Here is a 9198-nt window from a genome sequence, read left to right as displayed (position 1 = left end):
AAATTAAAACCAGATCAAATTGAGTACCTATTACAAGGACTAGAGTTAGCCATGTCAAACAACTATTTCTGGGCGAATGAGCACTACTACACCCAAGTGGGTGGAGTAGCCATGGGTGCTCGCTATGCACCCAGCGTAGCAAACATCGTCCTGAATAAATGGGAATATGAGAACGTTTTCCATCAAAGACATAAAGCACTAAAGTTCTATAAAAGATATATAGATGACGTGGTCATCTTTTGGGAAGGGTCTGAGGCTGATTTATGCCAATATATCATCTTTATGAATCAAAATAAATATGGGCTCAAATTTGCAGCCGAGATCAGCAATTTATCCATTAATTATCTTGATCTAACCATCAGGAAAAAAGGGACCAAGTTGGAAACTCTCACGTATTTCAAACCGACGGATCGGAATGGGTTTGTACCCACGTCCAGTTGCCACCATCCCCGGTGGCTAGGTGCGATTCCAAAAGGCCAATATATGAGACTCAAAAGAAACTGCACCACAGATAACGACTATCGGATACAAGCCGAAAAGCTTACAGCTAAATTTAGGGAAAAAGGGTATACTGAGAAAACACTAAAGAAAGTGAAAAAACAAGTCGATCAGATAGAAAGACAATCTCTCCTACAAACTAAACCAAAAAAGGAAGAATACAGAGAAGTAGCTCTCATTGCAGGGTATAATAAGCAATACAGACAAATCGAGAATATCTATAAAAAGCATTGGTCTATCCTACTTAAAGATCCGGATCTTCAAAATTGCATCTCAGAAACTCCAAAATTCATTTATCGGAGAGCACCGGGGTTGAGGAATCAAGTGGCACGCAATGTACCGGATCCTCCTAAAAAACCATTGACCTTCCTAGACATACCAGGATTTCACCATTGCACAAGATGTAAAGCCTGCAAAACTACACGCAAGCCAGGCGCATCTAGAAAGCGCACAGAATTTAAATCGCATGTAACAGGAGAAAATTTCCAAATTAGACCACTCATAACATGCGACTCGGATCACGTAACTTATGTGGTAGAATGTCCTTGTCCTTTACAATACGTGGGAAGAACGACAAGAAAATTGAGAATACGTATTAATGAGCATTTAGCCAATATACGCAATGATGTTCCGAACCATAGCGTATCAAGGCATTTCACCAGCCACCACAACAGTGATCCTACGGTGTGTACATTTTATGGGATAGATAAAGTGTCCAAACACTGGAGAGGAACACATATGACCCGGAGTATTTCACAAAACGAAACCATGTGGATACATAAATTACAGACTATGCACCCCACAGGGTTAAATATCGAATTGGATCTCAACTGTTTTTTGTCCAACGAATAATGATCCTTTTAATGTATCCCTATATACAACCTCTATTAATGTTTACTGATGATTATCAGTTTATTCTGGTAATCATCATGAATTTATTGAAATCTATTGTATACTAAGATTCATCATATTTGCAAGATACTTATCTAATTATTACATCAATTAATAATAGTATGAATTTTATATAGAAAATCTAGGAACAATATATATTTCCTCCACAAGATGGCAGTAACATCTATCAACGTAACACTTTTTGTAATTAATATAATTTCTTATTAAGAATTTATTTCTCAATATTTACCCATATTAATTTCTTACGGATTTTTTAACAATTTTTTAACAGTTTTAGAATATTTTATTATTATGATCTTTGGTAAGATGTAATCGGCTAATAATATACCATTAGACAGTAGCGCTATGCCAAGGTCTAAAACAACCAAAGAATACTAATGAATAATATATATAGTAATGACAGCTGAACAATTGTGACTTAAGCATGTTTTGAACGTTTCTAATGTCCGTGTTCCTGGCAACTGATGTCCACACTTAATAAATATATGTAATGTGCGGGAGTGTAGGTAAGGCGCCGCGCGGTGCTAGGATTGCATTCGTCGGAAGTACACGCCCACTAACCGTCTCATTGGCTTCTTTAAGCCTACATATACCAGAATCCCCGGCGGTCAGACACGCCCCCCTGATGACGTGGTAGACCACGAAACATATGTCGGAGGCAGTCTGACTTTTCCTGCTCCCCAGCTGATCCCGCACATAGACGCTACAGCTGGCAATAGGACTCCCCGCACAGCGGACGATTTCTGCAGTCGCAAAGCCAGAGTCATATCCAGCGCATGCCATCCTAGTGCCGGGCTGGCACCTACCAAGTAAGGGGCCATTCAGCCACTTTGTTTTTATGTATTTTAATAAACGATAATGCACTATCAGTTCCCTTTTGTTTTTGAATCCTGAGATACGATTGAGCCAATCACAACAGTCTGAATAGATGGTGTCCAAGTGTGCAGGCACATTAACCTGTTCAGCTCAACAGACCATCCTTTTTAATTAAAGGGGTCCACACCCTCTGGTAAGAGTTTTGCAAATCAGAACACATCGGGTGAAGCTGTAATTAATTGGTGATGGCTGTATGATTTCTCACCGCGTATCGTATGATCACTCATTTCATCGGGAAATTACACCTTATGGACTGCACTAATTAGAGTGCCAAAGAGAGACACTTCATTTATTTTTCATAGCATTTTTGTGCACATTCACGGGATCGTGAAATATTTATATTTTCTCATTTTTTCAGCATTTAATTCACAATATTTAGCACTATATTGTCGTTATATAGTTATCTATCGTATTGTGTTTTTATATTCTTTTTGTCACAGGAGTGTTTAATATAGTTAATATATCAGACCTACTGAGAGGCCCCCCTTTTTCGTGTGAGGGTATCTTCATCAGTGAGTCCACCAGTCCCTAGCGCCCTCTTTCACACCTACATCCTATTGCACATTATTTTCTTAATAATCTGACCCAGAGGAGCAGCTTAAATATTTTAGTAGTTATTAATTTGTCACTTGGTGATTTGTATTAAGTAACTCATTTTGGCGCGGAAGCACACCCCTTCACATGGGTACAGAGGGTGTAGTGCCCAGAGAAGCACAGGTTGCCAGATGGATCCAGGAGAGAAGAGCTGGTGAGTGTCTGAAGAATACTGGAGAGTACAGGAAACACCGCTGGGCTGCAGTCTCTAGGAGTCCTCGGTAACACTTGGCAAGGTGTGCACAGGGAGCAACAGTGGAAGCTGGCTGGGGATCAAACACTGTGGATCCAGGCAGGAGATGCAGGTTAGCAGGAATGGAGACAAGCCAAAGGTCTGGTGTTGGAAAACAGGCAGGAACAGATAACTAAAGCAAAGTCCATGAAACAAGCCGGGATCAGGTGCTTGAGAAGGTAACAAGTCAGTAAAGCAAGCCAGGGGGTCAAACCAGGAGAGCGGATCAGACAGGACCAAACAGCAGTAATACAGAGACTCAGGAAGGCTGACGACAATCCAGAAATTTGGATCAGACAGTGGCAGCCTTTTATAGGCCAGCAGGAGGATCTTGTGCCTTATTGCCCTTATCATTGTATATCTGTTTCAGACGGATCAATGCCTTCTCAACTTGACCTATCGCAAGTTCTCTAAGGCCGGGTACACACGGACAAACATGTATGGTGAAAGCGGTCCGTCGGACCGTTTCCACCATACATGTCTGCCAGAGGGCTTCTGTACGATGGTTGTACACACCATCGTACAGAAGTCCGCGCGTAAACAATACGCGGGGCGTGTCCGCGGTGTCGCCGCGTCGATGACGCGGTGTCGCCGCGACAATGACGCGGCGACGTGGGCGGCCCGCCTTTAAAATGCTTCCACGCATGCGTCGAAGTCATTCGACGCATGCGAGGGACGGCGGGCGCCTGGACATGTACGGTAGGTCTGTACTGACGACCGTACATGTCCGAGCGGGCTGAATTCCAGCGGACTGTTTTAAAACAAGTCCAGGAATATTTGTCTGCTGGGAAAAGGCCCGGCGGGCAAATGTTTGCTGGAATTCGGCCCGCTCGCGCCCACACACGACCAAACATGTCTGCTGAAACTGGCCTGCGGGCCAGTTTCAGCAGACATGTTTGCTCGTGAGTATGGGGCCTGAGCGTCGACCGTATGTGTGCGATACGCTTGAGGAGTGACAGGGATGGGGAGGATTGCAACCGGGCCTCTAGGGCCCTAAGTTGTGTTTCAGCCTGTATTTTGGCGGCCTTGGCGTCCTTTTTAAGGGCCGAAGAGAGGGCAGGCAGCGCCCCCTGATAACCGTCTTGTGGGCAGCCCAAAGTGTGGCAATGGAGTTGTATGGCGTGTCATTCTCAGCAAAATAAAACTGTAGGGTGGACTCTAGTGCCGTCCTCGAGGGGACGTGTTTCAATAGAAAGTTGTTCAGTCGCCAGTTATAGGGCCTGCGCAGGGGGGCGCTTAGATTAAGTGTCAGAGTAATGGGACATGGTTGGACCAGGAGATGGGCAGTATCTGTGTGGAGTCAGTGGAGCGTAGTGTGTTGTTGTTAACCATGAAGTAGTCTATTCGTGAGTGGGTATGATGGGGGGCCGAGTAGAAGGTGTACTGGCGATCGCCCGGGTGGAGAGACCGCCAAACATCAAATTGAGCATGATTTCTCGTAAGTTGGCGAAAAAGCCTGGAGTCCCTCAGGGCTCTGGATTGGAAAGCACAAGGGTTCACCACGAGACGATCACAGGTCACGGACTGGGAGATGTTGAAGTCACCTCCAATTACAAGTAAGTCATGAGAAGAGCGGGACAGGCGCGCGAGAACCCGACCCAAAAAACGGTGCTGGTGTGTGTTCGGGGCGTAAAGGGTGCAAAAGGTACTTTCCCATGCATGCCACACCCCTCGTAGGATAATGTAGTGACCTTGGGGATCAAGGTAAGAGGCAGTACAGGTGAATGGGGTGCTCCGCTTAAATTGTATTGCGACGCCAGCTCAATTGCGTGGGCTGAAAGCTTGATAAATTTGGGGGTATTGTCTGGAAGCAAATGTGAAGGATTCCCCCCTGGAGAAGTGAGTTTCTTGTATCATGATGACCTCAGCCCCCGACTGCCTAAATTCCCTCAGCGCCAAGTGTCTTTTCCTGTTAGAATTAAGGCCTTGAACGTTTAACGACAATAATTTAGCCAGTGTGGGGTGGGGTGGGCGTTGGTCATACTTAGCTGAGTCTGGAGATAGCGGGTCCGGGTCTGGGAGCGTAGCTGGAAGGATCACAGAACCGAGGGCCATCAAGGTCCTCATGTGGATCCAGTTTGGGGGTAAGAGAGAGAGGGGGGATCTGGAAAGAAAGAAAATAGTGAGAACAAGACAACACATAGCTGGTATAGCAACAATCGACAAAAAGGACTCATGTGACCTTGAGGTCTCAGGGCCCCAACAATTCCTTAAAGACTGCCCGACCAGGAAGTCCAACAATTTGGGTCGGGGGGGGCATAGGAGTGTTATGAAATAACTCAACAAAGGGGGTTGGGGGAAAGGGAACTTTCAGGTGATAAACCAGGGGGGGGCCAGTAACCAGAAAGTCAACCTCTTCGGGGTCTCATCCGAGACACGCCAATTGTGTGGGTCAGGGGTAGAGCAAGGGCAACCAGGGAAAAGTGCAAGAAACGGAGCCCAGGGCGGCTCAGAGTGCCGGATTAAGTTCTTCAGGCAGGCCTGTGCTTGGTGGGCTTGCGGGAGGGGTCCGGACCCCTGGGCCATTTAGAGGGAGGAACCCTCTGCCAGACAAGTGGTGGGGGGGCGGGGTGGCCACCAAGTCCCATTCCGGTAGTTGAGGGATGGGGATGCCCAGCGTGTCGCAAAAGGTGTGCAGATCTTCTGGATAGCGTAAAGTAGCGGACGTCCCCTGGTGTCTAGCGGACAAGCTGAAGGGGAATCCCCATCTGTAGACAATGTCCTTGTCTTATAAAGTGTGGAGTAGGGGTTGCAGCAGCCGGCGCTTCTGTAGGGTGATCCAGGAAATATCCGAATAAATCTGTATCGGGTGGTTGTCAAAGACCAGCTTGCGGATGGATCACGATTTGCGCATTATATTTTCTTTCAGCGGGTAGGAGTTTACTTGGCAGATGACGTCCCGGGGTTTGGAAGCTGGGCCTTTTGGCCTAAGGGCTTGGTGGGTTCTATCCATCTCAATGAACTTATCTGTGGGTTCCTCCAGTATATTGTTAAACAGGGTCTGGAGGGTAAACTGCAGGTCTTCTGCGTCTTCTGCTTCAGGTAGGCCGTGTATGTGGACATTGTTCCGTCGCCCCGTGTTATCCAGGTCTTCAACATGGTGCTGCATATCTCTCAGCATAAGGCGGTGGTCCGAGCCCTGGATTTGAGTGCAGTGTACAGCAAGTTTAGTCTCCTGTATTTCTTCCTCCGCCATCGCGACTCTATCAGCTAGATGTTTAAGGCCTGTTTGGAGGACCTGGATTTCAGCACGGCAGGTGGCCTTAACGTCTTCTATGAGCTGCTTGAAGTCTTCTCTCATGGGGATGGCCTGCAGATAGGATTGCCATGGCGGGGGGGGGCAATCCTATCTACCTCCCGGTGCTGGTGCTGTGGGTAGGTGGACAAGGGCTGCTGGCGGGGGTCAACCGATGAGGTTGCTTGACCCCTTGGGGGTAACTGCTGGGGTAGGTCCCATGGTTCTGACCAGGCCTTAGCCTGGGAAGTCTGCGGAGCAGGGCTCGCCCTGTTTTGTGGGGAGCTTGTGCCGGCCATTTGAGCGTAGGAGGGGGGTTGCCCATCTGTCCCCGTGCTGCGTGGGAGACGGTCGGGTGCTTCTGCCCCTGGGCTGTGGAGAAGGCCGAGTCCGGCCCGTTGGCGTGGTGGGGCCCGCCGTCGCCTGCAGAGTCCGGGTAGACCTGAGGGTGTGCGGGGCCATGTAGGGCTGGAAAATCCTCCTGTCCGTATGACAGGAAGGGGGATACTAGGCCGCTGTCCTGTATGCCAGGGTCTAAGGCGGTGCGGAGCAGGTGGGGGTAGGTTTCTGTGCACTGGGTGTCCAGGGCTGGGGACTGGGAGAAGGCCGCGGCCTGTTCCACGTGCAGCAGGGCGGGGGGGGGGTGGAGAGCTTGCTGGGAGCTGGGACCTCTGGACCCGAAGTCAGGATCAAAGCCTGTGGAGGAGAAGCGGGTGGCTGCGAATGCCTCGGTGGAGATGGAGGAGAAGAGGCTCTAGACCTGGAGGCAGCCGCGTCAGGCCCGTCAGGTGCCATCTTGTCATCTCCTGCCGGCAGCATGTCGGGCGGTTTAAAATAATCCCGGAAGGACGTGGAGGAGCCTGGTGGAGGTTGGGATGATCCTCGGGCTGACGTGGAGCGAGTGGTCCGTGACCTGCCCATGGATGGTGGGTTTAATCCCGGTTTTTGTGGCGTGGAGCTGCGGGAAGATGAGGATCTCTCAAGGAGTGTGTCCTTCCAGGTCGGCTTCTGGTCACGCCCTGGAATATTTCACTTTCATTGTTTCACTTTAAGCATGATTAAAATAACTAATCCTGAAAAAACAGCCATTTTTAAAATGTTTTTTTTTGCATTGATACATGTCCCCTGGGGCAGGACCCGGGTCCCCAAGCACTTTTTATGACAATATCATGCATATAAGTCTTTAAAATTAGCACTTTTGATTTTTCATGTTCGTGACCCATAGACTTTACAGGGGTTCCGCGGCTTTCAAATTTTCCCCGAACTCATCATATTGTTTGGCATTTGCCAGAACACCCAAACAAAGTTCGGCACAAACTTATGCTTGGGCCGAACCGTTTGCCCATCCCTATGTATTTGTATTCAGCCCTTCTGAGTCAATACTTTGTAGAACCACCTTCTACTGTAATTCCAGCTGCAAGTTTATTTGCGTATGTCTCTACCAGCTTTGCACATCTAGAGAGTGAAATTTTTGCCCATTCTTCTTTGCAAAATAGATCAAGCTCTGTCAGATTGGATTGTCTGTGAACAGCAATTTTCAAGTCTTGCCACAAATTTTCAATTGGATTTAGGTCTGAACTTTGACTGAGCCATTCTAACACATAAATATGCTTTGACCTAAACGATTCCATTGTAGATCTGGTTGTATGCTTGGGGTCAGTGTCTTGCTGGAAGGTGACCCTCCGCCCCAGTCTGAAGTCTTTTGCAGACTCTAACAAGTTTTCTTCTAAGATTGCCCTGTATTTGGCTCCACCATCTTTCCATCAACTCTGACCAGTTCCCCTGTCCCTGCTGAAAAAAAGCATCCCACAACATGATGCTGCCACTATTATGTTTCACTGTGAGGATGGTGTGTTCAGGTGATGTGCAGTGTTTGTTTTCTGCCACACATAGTGTTTTGCTTTTATGCCAAAAAGTAAAATTTTGGTCTCATCTGACCAGAGCACCTTCTTCCACATGTTTGCTGTGATCCCCACATGGCTCCACCAACCACCTCTGAGTGAATTGGCTGCTCCCCCTATGAAAAGACCCTTATGGGTTTAATAACGCCTTGTATATATTAAGAGATCTTCAAATATCAATGGACAAACCCCTGATGTTCGCTCCGTTGATCCCCACTGAGCCGGCGGATGACAGGGCGGTCATATGTCGTATGTCCGTGTTTACCCAATGCGATCTGCCAGATGGATGGAAAAGTAGGTTTTTCCTCCGTCACACTTTGGCGGATCGGAGCGGGTCGGATGTCAGCGGGCATGTCACCGCTGACATCCGCAGCTCCATAGAGGAGCACGGAGCGCCCGTACAGGTCTGCAAAAAAAACTGACAGGCGGACCTGTACTCAATGTGAAAGAGCCCTTAGGCAAAATAATAGGAATCGTTTCTGGATGATTACTCAGAATATATAGGAGATTTTCATTGTGCAATATTGTTTAAAATGTTTCTGTTTTATTAAACATATAAGAAATGCTCACTTACATTTTCCACATCTTGTTAAATTGCAAATTGAAATCCACAATAAGAGCTCCTTGCCTCCTCACTGCTAATTCCAAGTGTACGAAACACCAGAAATTACATCACCGGCTTCATCTAACGCATTGCATCACCTGTCACGTGACTTCTTTAAGGGATAGGAGCCTAGTGACGAGCGCTGGAATTTAAGAGCCCAGATTTGTGTACCAGTAGCTATGGTGATGGGTGAATCATCAGGTCATAACAACCGTAATGTTATCTCAGTATATTTAAACCATTTACATATATATTAACAAGGCTGATATTTTTTTGATTTCTTCATATATTTTTTCACAATTTTTTCATTCCTTTTTACCCACTAGATGGCGTTAAAGACTAATTT

This window comes from Rana temporaria, chromosome 5 (genome assembly GCF_905171775.1).
Source record: "Rana temporaria chromosome 5, aRanTem1.1, whole genome shotgun sequence".
Classification (NCBI taxonomy): domain Eukaryota; kingdom Metazoa; phylum Chordata; class Amphibia; order Anura; family Ranidae; genus Rana; species Rana temporaria.
This window is presented reverse-complemented; position numbering follows the sequence as displayed.